At 39.9% G+C, this 9236-nt stretch overlaps 1 protein-coding gene across 1 annotated transcript in view; it reads left to right on the plus strand.

The window, feature by feature from the left end:
* Window positions 1-4339: 4339 nt before the first annotated feature.
* LOC309482347 (uncharacterized protein) overlaps window positions 4340-9236 on the plus strand; it is a gene marked incomplete at its 3' end in the record, with an annotated part of 25355 nt that continues 20458 nt past the window's right edge. Inside the window, exon 1 of the mRNA XM_082147693.1 lies at window positions 4340-4789. The remainder of the gene's footprint in view (window positions 4790-9236) is intronic.

Consider the following 9236-nt stretch of genomic DNA (forward strand, 5'->3'; position numbering starts at 1 on the left):
AAGTTTTTCTAAAACGTTTTCCAATGTTGAGCCTGAAGTGTACAGAACGGTGTCGTCTGCGTAGAGATGAATAAGAGAGTTGCCCGCAGCATGAGCGACATCATTAATATAAACAGAAAATAACATCGGGCCAAGAATCGAGCCTTGGGGCACCCCCATAGATACAGCCAGAGGCTCAGACTGTCACATGCCTGTCTGGTCTTGTGCTGCACACGGGTGTTTTGTTATTTTGAGCCATGTGCTCGTGTCTATTGTCTAGCCCCTCCCATCTTGTTATCTGATTATTGGTTTATTTGTCCCACCTGTCTGTCTCGTTACCCTCCTTTGTTTGTTCCCCTATTTAGCCTCCTTGTGTTTGTAGTCTTGTGCTGGTTCGTTGTCTGAGTTTCTTGTTCCTGGAGTCTCTGTGTTTTGAGTTTTTGTACCTTGTCTGAATGTCACTAATAAATTTCCTCTGCATCTGTATCCTCGTCTCATGATCATCTATTCTGTGACACAGACAGCAGGCCCTCAGACTTAACACACTGAAATCTGTCAGTGAAATAATTAGAAAACCAGGAAAGGCACTTGTTTGAGAGACCCAGGGCCTTGAGTTTTCCAATAAGAACACGGTGATTGACAGAATCGAAAGCTTTGGCCAAGTCAATAAAAACAGCAGCACAGTGTTGTTTTTGGTCGAGAGCTGTTATAACATCGTTTAGGACCTTTAGTGTTGCTGAGGTGCACCCATGACCAGCTCTGAAGCCAGATTGCATATCAGAGAGGAAATGATGTGACTCAAGATGACCTATTATCTGTTTGTTGACTTGACTTTCAAAAACTTTTGAAAGGCAGGGCAGGATGGAGATGGGTCGGTAACAGTTTGGGTCTGTAGTGTCCCCCCCTTTGAATAGGGGGACAACTGCAGCGACTTTCCAGTCTTTAGGTATCTCTGATGAAACACGTGAGAGATTAAAAAGGCTGGTAATGGGTGAGGCAATAATTGCAGCTGACATCTTCAAAAAGAAGGGGTCCAGATTGTCAAACCCAGCTGATTTATATGGGTTGAGGTTTTGTAGCTCTCTCAAGACATCATCTCTCTCAAGACAGAGATGGACTGTGTCCGAAATCGCATTCTCTCTTGAGTAGGTGCTTATTTTTAATAAGTATTATACTTCACAACACTAAAAAAGTATGTTCTGTATAGTATGAGTGTGTGTAGTATGAGTATAATCTGGGTGTACTACACCATGTTGTCATTATCATGTGACCTATTCACTGCCATTCACAAATCCTTACCCGTGGCCTCAGGGGATGGTAAAATGTCCATCATATGCACACTTCCGAATCTTGCCGGAAATATTCGGTCATTTTTGACTACTCTTTTATGAGTACTGTGAATTCGGACATACTTCTTTTGTCACATACTGTTTTAGGGAAGTATGCTATTTCAGAGCTGCCAACAACTAATTATTAGGAGATAAGAGGGTCAGTGGCTCTACTATTGGAAAAAGTGTGGCTAAATTGGATCACATGTGCCCTGATAACCAATCGCATTACAGCCTCGACGTCATTGAATTCTGTTCAGAGTTGTGTGACAGTCAATCACTGTTTGTGGATACCATAGAAATGAATGAGAAGTGGCGTACACTGAATCATACCTATTGCGCAATTGTCTTTGACTTCTCTTATAAAAAAATTTTTGGGGGTGAAAACTCTAAAAATAGATCAATCCAAAAGGATTGTTTAAGAGCAAACATGTACTGTACCCCTATACCCTCGTTCCCTCTTACCTACATTAGTCATCTAATATAGTCCACTTGAAAGAGTAAATGAAAATGAGTTTGCGAATACGGACTCTGAGTGTATCGGAAGGGCTGCCACTTTTGCATAGTTTATTCTTGCCGTTTAATAATTATTTGAAAATTATCAAACTGGCAGCTCCAGTAATGAAAAGATTTATCTTGAACTCTGTCTATGGAAAGACATGGAAACTAGCATGTATAAACCTTAATTAAACAATTTAATAATCAATTAAGAATTAATTTATACCTGTATTACGCTGTACCCACATTGGACCAGCGGTTTGTAAAATGGATGGATGGATGGATGATACAGCTGCGAGCTCCATCTTCTGGCGAGACACGGGAATTCATTCGGCAATGGCCACAGTGCATTATGGGTATTTTCTAAACGTTGAGTCAGTTGTCACTCATTATTGTGGTGCATTATGGGATTGAATGAGTGCACTCGATAACGTCCTCTATAGTTTCGGACACGACTACAACTGGCTTTCCCTTCAAATAATGCCCTGTATAATATAATAGGTCATCTGGGTACTTTTTTGAAGACTATGTTTGGATATTGGTATTTTGGAATACTGTAACTATATAATAGAGAAGTATTCGATTTCGGACGCATACCATCTCTGTTTTCAGTGAGTCTGAAGACCTTGAAAAGCTGGTTCAGGTGTGTTTACGTCTGCAGGACAGTGTCTCATCAGCAGCAGGTTATGAGCTATTTTGATAAAATCTTGAAGTTTGTGGAGATAAGCACTTTGATGTGAAAACATTATTCCTCAGAGTAAGTCATGTTTACCCATTCGGCCCACACAGAGCCTTGACCTCAACCCAATCGAATACCTTTGTGATTACCCGGAACGGAGATTGAGAGCCAGGCCTTCTCGTCCAACAGTGCCTGACCTCACAAATGCTCTGCTGGATGAGCAAAAATCTTTTTTGAGCAATGTTGCTGGGCTATCATCACCTTTATAGTGTATGATGATTACTGTCTGACAGGTGCAACCCTTGTTGCTGATTATATAAAAGTGTCCTTCCTCATTATTTGCTTATTTTGGTCTGAATAGGCATTTTGCGTATTTCCCAACTGCTGTTATTTTTTTTTATTTTTTTTTTAAACTCCTAATTATGATGGTTATTATTATTCATGATGTATGATTATATTATTATGGTATGCATAACAATTTTGCTACCCTAAATATATTCATGTATAAATCAGGAAATATTTAAGCTTTTAAAAAAACCTGCCTGGAGGATCACATTCTCTGAAACTTTACTTGTAACCTTAAGGATCCTAATACGGTGACGCATTGCTGCCACATACATATTATTTTTCGTTATTACGACATAAGATCTCATTATTACGAGAAAAAGATGTCGTTTTAACGACATAAGATCTCGTTATTACGATATAATTGAGTGGAAAAATTATATGTATGTGGCAGCAATGCGTCACTGTATGATACATAAAAAAACTAAACAAAAAAAAAGGAATGCGGTCAGTCAGGAAACTGAATAACTTGTCCAATTTCAGTTTTATTTTTGTTTCTCATCATTATACATTTACAGTCATCCTCTTATCAAAATTAACTTTAAAAAAATATTATTATTAGCAGAAAGAATGGCACTGGAGGGTATGTTATTCCACTAAGGGATGTTGTTATAAATCTACATTCAGGAAGACATATAAAGATTTAAGCTAATAGTCACTAAGCTCATTTAAACTAATTTAACTCTCTAACTTAAGCAAGTCTTTATTATTGTGATGAGTTTTGAAAAGATGCACTCATTATTGAGAAATGCATTAAAACTATTGGATAAAAACTGTAATGTTCTGTGGGTGTGTCATTTCAGAAAGGAAACAAAAATGCAGATCTTCAGACAGATTACTTGAGTTTAGGGCATCATATCAGCGTTGTTATTTTCCAGAAGCAAGGTAAGAATGCAAAGTCTGTTCTTTAAAATGTATATCTTTGTAAAGACCACCCATTGGCCCAACGAAGGAATCCAACGTTGTGGGTATAATGCGTGTATGTCTTTTCAGCGCTCCAGTGAAGTTCACTATTATTAGAATTTAGTTTCAATATTACTTTAGCTCTACACTAAATCTGACTCCAATTTCAAATGATAATTAAATTTAGATTGTGTTTCTTATTAGAAAATAATCAGAAATATTGATTATGACTTAATTTAGATCTTTGATTATTCGAAGTATCCATACTTTAAATTATTCATTCATTAAGGGACCCGATGCCGCACAGAGTCACACGCCCCGGGTTTACGTGGATCTCAGTCTTGCCAGTCTGATCTTGGTCAGAGGGTGCAGTGTTTGCTAATACCTCTTTAGTTGGTTGCCTACTACTCACTCATACAAGTGTAGTTTATTTAGCCAGTTCTGTACAACTTGCATGTGTGTGTGTGTGTGTGTGTGTGTGTGTATGATGTGTGCCGATGTGCGCCGCTGCGCAGAGACGCAGGCGGGGGGAGAGAGAGAGAGAGAGAGAGAGAGAGAGAGAGAGAGAGAGAGAGAGAAAAAGAGAGAGAGAGAGAGAGAGAGAGCTTCAGAACTCCTGACCTGATATTTAGATATACTATTCTTCAATAAATATACTTGTTTGACAGGGAAGCTGTGCGCAAACAGGAATATATATTATATAAATAAATAAAAAAGCACCCCAGAAAAAAAGGGCACTTTCTCTCCAGGAATAAAAAGGGCAGGTGCTCAAGCCCCCTTTGATGTCTATGTGTGCACGTGCCTGACTTGCCAGGTCAGCGATAGACAGAAATCAAATCAAATCTGTGGCTGTGGACATTAATTGTTTGGAAAGCCGCACAACATTCCAGGTGATGAGAGAGCCCGGCCCGCCTCTCATAATGTAGGCTACAGCCGGCATGAGCTTCTTCAGCTGCGGGTTTCTGTAGGGCACCAGGATTACTGGATCATGATGCCGATCTGACGACAGATATCAAACTTAGAGCCAAAGGAAGGAAGAGAGGCAGCAGAGGGACGGGTAGGAAACCGTCGGCGGGCGGGGATATAAACCTGTTCTACCTTCGGTTATTATGGGGAATGTCCGCTCCCTTAATTGTCAACAAGGCGGACGAGTTGACAGCTTGTATGAAGTTCGATCGCATGTTTCGGTAGACCAGTTTACTCAGTTTTTCTGAGACGTGGCTGTCCGACAGGATACCTGGAAGGTTCCGCACTAGGGTGGATAAGATCAATTTAAGATCAATTAAAATTGACAAAAACAGCAGACTCATACCCTTTCTTTTGCATTTAAATTTTAATACAATAAATCTTGCATGTCACAAAGAACTTTTTTTTCCACCTCCACGACGAGTGCCATTCATTACTCCTTGTTGAGGTAAATTGTAGTTGTCCTTGCTTTACCCCGGTCTTAAAGTGAAAAAAGTAGTATTTAATTAAATACATTTATGGTGAGATTACTACATTTTATTTAATTAATCGCATTTATGGTGAAATTACTAAATTTTCAGGTCAATCTGTGTTCATTTTGACCACGAAACATGCGCTGTCACTTTAATTCAGCGCATGCAGCGTAGATCCGTTCCAGTTGCGGTGCGTATACAGCAGTGCAGCGATCGTTTCCGCACCGAGTCTATTTTTGCTGTGCTGCACGCGCTGAATTAAAGTGACAGCGCATGTTTCTTTCGTGGTCAAAATTAACACAGATTGACCTGAAAATGTTGTAATTTTTTCACCATAAATGCGTTTAAATAAAATGTAATCTCACCATATTTAATTAAATACTAGCCTACTTTTTTTTCACAGTCATGACCGGGGAAAAGCAAGGAAAACTACAATGTAACCTACCTCAACAAGCCAGGCAACATAATGAACAACACTCGTCTCATTCGTGGAGGTGGAAAAACAAGTTCTTTGAGACATGCAAGATTTGCTGTATTAAAATGTAAATGCAAAAGAAAAGGCATGAGAGTCGGCTGTTTTTTTGTTTTGTTTTTTTTTATTTAAAATGTTTGCGATTTTAATATAAGTACATGGTTAAATATCTGACCACTTGCTTTAGCAACTTAATACAAAGTAGAAGTAATGCATGGTAATAGGCCTACCTTGTTTAAATTGTGTTTAAACGTGCATACGTCCATTAAAGAGTGTATGTAGGCTACAAAGAGAATCGCAATGCTGACAAAACTTCTTTTTTTTTAAATAAAAGTTGCTGCATAACTTCTGGATTTGAAATAAAAATAGTGAGTATATGTTTGTGGTACAGCCGCGGATCAGTTACACACTGCAAACGCAGCATATGTGAAAGCACTATAGCGCGTGCTGCTCCTGCACCGCATACGCACTGCACACGGAGTATGTGTGAAACGGGCTTACGGGCGTTGCAGCGCTCCTCTCCAGACGCGCTATCTTAAACGGGGATTTTAATCACAGCTCTCTCTCCACCACACTGCCGTCTCTTAAACAAATGGTGATGTGTCCTACGAGGGGTGACAAAACTATTGACTTGTTTGATACGAACGTTATGGCTATGTTGCTAAATTGCTTCCTCCGCCTGGTAAATCGGACCATAACCTGATAACCTTGATGTCTAAATATACTCCGGTGATACAGAAACAGCCGATAACGTCAAAGACTGTGCGCATCTGGTCAGAGGATGCCTGTGAAACATTAAGGGGGTGCTTTGATTGCACAGACTGGACTGTGTTCTTTGATGGAGACAGTGATCCGGACAGTATTTCTGACAAAGTGACTTGTTATAATAATTATTGTGTTGAGTATTGTGTATAATTCCTTGTAAACTAATCAAAATCTTTCCCAATAACAAACCATGGGTCACCACCAGAGAAGTTAAGGCTGCTATAAATAAGAAAGCTGCTTTTTACAGTGGTGATAAAGAAAGAATTAAAAACGAAAGTGAAAGAAAAATGAAAGTCATTATCAGACAGGGCAAATTAAAGTAGGCCCGAAAAGGTTGAAGGAAATATGTCCTGCGAAAACAACACAAGAAGTATTCAAAATACGAAGTCCAGGCATTGTTCAGAGTAGGCTAGCATAAGCCCGATAAGGGAGGATGAAAGGAAAAGGATTTTTTTAAAATTATTTTATGAGGTTAAGTGCTCACGGAAGATATGCGTTTTCAATTATCTTTTGAATGTTGTCAGTGATTCTGCATTCCGGATGAGGGTGGGGAGAGCATTCCATTTGCAACCATGAATGAGAATGTTCTGGTGAGTGATTTTGTGGCTCTCTGATGGTACCACGAGCCGTCGCTCATTGACTGATCGTAGGCTTCTGGTAGGGATGTAGACTCGTAGGAGTGAAAGTAGGAAGGAGCGGGCCCTGTGATAGATCTGCAAGCAAGCGTCAATGCCTTGAACTTGATGGCAGCCAGTGCAGAGATATGAACAGAGGAGTGACGTGGGCCCTTTTTGGCTCGTTGCAGACAAGACGAGCTGCAGCATTCTGAATCATTTGTAGAGGTTTACCCAGCAAACACAGAACGTTGGCACAACGTACCCAACCTTCTAACAACGTTTTAACAACATGGCCAAAAAAACCACCGTTCAGGGCCATTGCTTAAAGGACAAGTTCGGTATTTTACACTTAAAGCCCTGTTTACAGATCGTTTCTGATGAAATAGACCGGTTAAGATAAAAATTTGGACACATGCTGCTGTCCCGAGAATTTTAGGTTTCTTTCGCGAGCCTTTTAAATTTCAACTGACCATTGGCCCGTCTCTCATTCTTCATCGAGCAATCCATACGTGAGAATTGCGTTTAATTTACCTCAACTAAATATGATACGTAATTGTTCAAATACAACCTACAACTTCCTTGTCTAATGTGACATTTATTTGAATATCTTCTGGTCAGGTGTGACAAATATTTAATAACTTTACGCCAAAAGTCTGAAGCCAAAATGACTTTAATGATGAGTAGGCTAATTGATTTCAGCGCGTAGCTATGGAAGTAGAATAATGTCAAATGTTTTTGAAATAAAAAGCCTGTTGAATTGCACTACTTGGAAAAAAAATAGGCATTGCATTAACCATGCTTGCATTTTAATGCATTGTATTTTTAGTGCTTACATTTTTATGGGCTGAAATTCAACATGGTTGAATATTTAAGCTGTGAATATTTCAATTAAAAACATTTCAAAACACCTTTTCATTATTAAAAATTCAATAATCCATATTCACCTTTCATATTTCACTTCCAAAATATTCAAACTGTTTAAAAATACAACCAATAATATTCAACAGGCAATTTTCGGTCCATTTTATTTCGCTTTGCAAATTCGCTTCCACAAATTCAGTGGTTCAAATTCGACAGTAAATTCAACATTGACGTCCAGGAACTGCAGGAAAAGCAGTAGATTGCCGAGCATACTCTCCATCTGCTGTTAGTCGACCTCACCATCAGATGGTGCAAAAGCGCTTGTTGCTGACGAAGACATTCATTCATAAAATGAAAATGATTATCTGTGTCATATGCGGAAAAGATGATAAACACACAAAAGCTGTGTTTATGTTTCATTCAATAACTTCATTGTTACTTACCCTGTGTATTCTACATGTCATCAGCTTTCTCTACCATGAACAGGATTGTAATCGGTTTCCCTCAATACCTCATACTCAAGGATTTCCCTTCCGTTGATAGTGATATGAAAGACCAATCTTGCACCTTATTAGGGAAGTAGGCTGTAGGCTATTACAGTATATAGGCTACAGGCAAGAAGATGGACTCAGAATATGAACTTAACGCGCAAAGTTTCATGCTGAGCGTTTTCGTGATATAGTAACATAGTAACATAGTAACATTCAAAGTGCTGTTCCTTCAATCTTAATGTGCTACAAAGTCCATGTAACGCAATGCGGCCAGACCTGTTTGTGACAGGCACATCACTGTTGGTGTTATCTAAGGGTGTGACCTTCTCAGAGGTACAGAGGGGAGAGGCGGTCTCCGAGTGTCCAGTGTCATCCGTGTCTGTGTCTGGGGATCGGCTGGGGGTCGCTCCAGGAGCCCGTCTGAGGTGTCTCCGATTTCTCCTGAGAACATTGCCTGTGTCTAAAAGGACCTCATAGGACCTTGCATCAATGGGCCTCTGTATGTTACCTAGCCTCCAGACATTGTATGGTGCAAATGGTTGTACTCGCACACGGTCACCTGGTTCCAGTTCATCCAAATCTCTCACTGATCTGTCATAGTAGGCACACTGACGTTGTTGGTTGTTGATCAGATCCTCCTGTGCACTTATGACTTGTGGTTGCAGAAGACTTGTCTTTGTAGGTAACAGTGTTCTGGTACGGCGGTTAAGCAGTCTCTGTGCTGGACTGGACATCAGGCCTTGTGATGGAGTATTGCGGTGGTCTAGCATAGCAAGATACGGGTCCCGTCCTGCAGCTTTGGCTTTGCGCATGAACATCTTTGCTGTCTTCATGGCTGACTCAGCTTTGCCGTTACTCT

The sequence above is a fragment of the Leuciscus leuciscus genome (assembly GCF_965113295.1).
Source record: "Leuciscus leuciscus genome assembly, chromosome: 19".
Classification (NCBI taxonomy): Eukaryota; Metazoa; Chordata; class Actinopteri; order Cypriniformes; family Leuciscidae; genus Leuciscus; species Leuciscus leuciscus.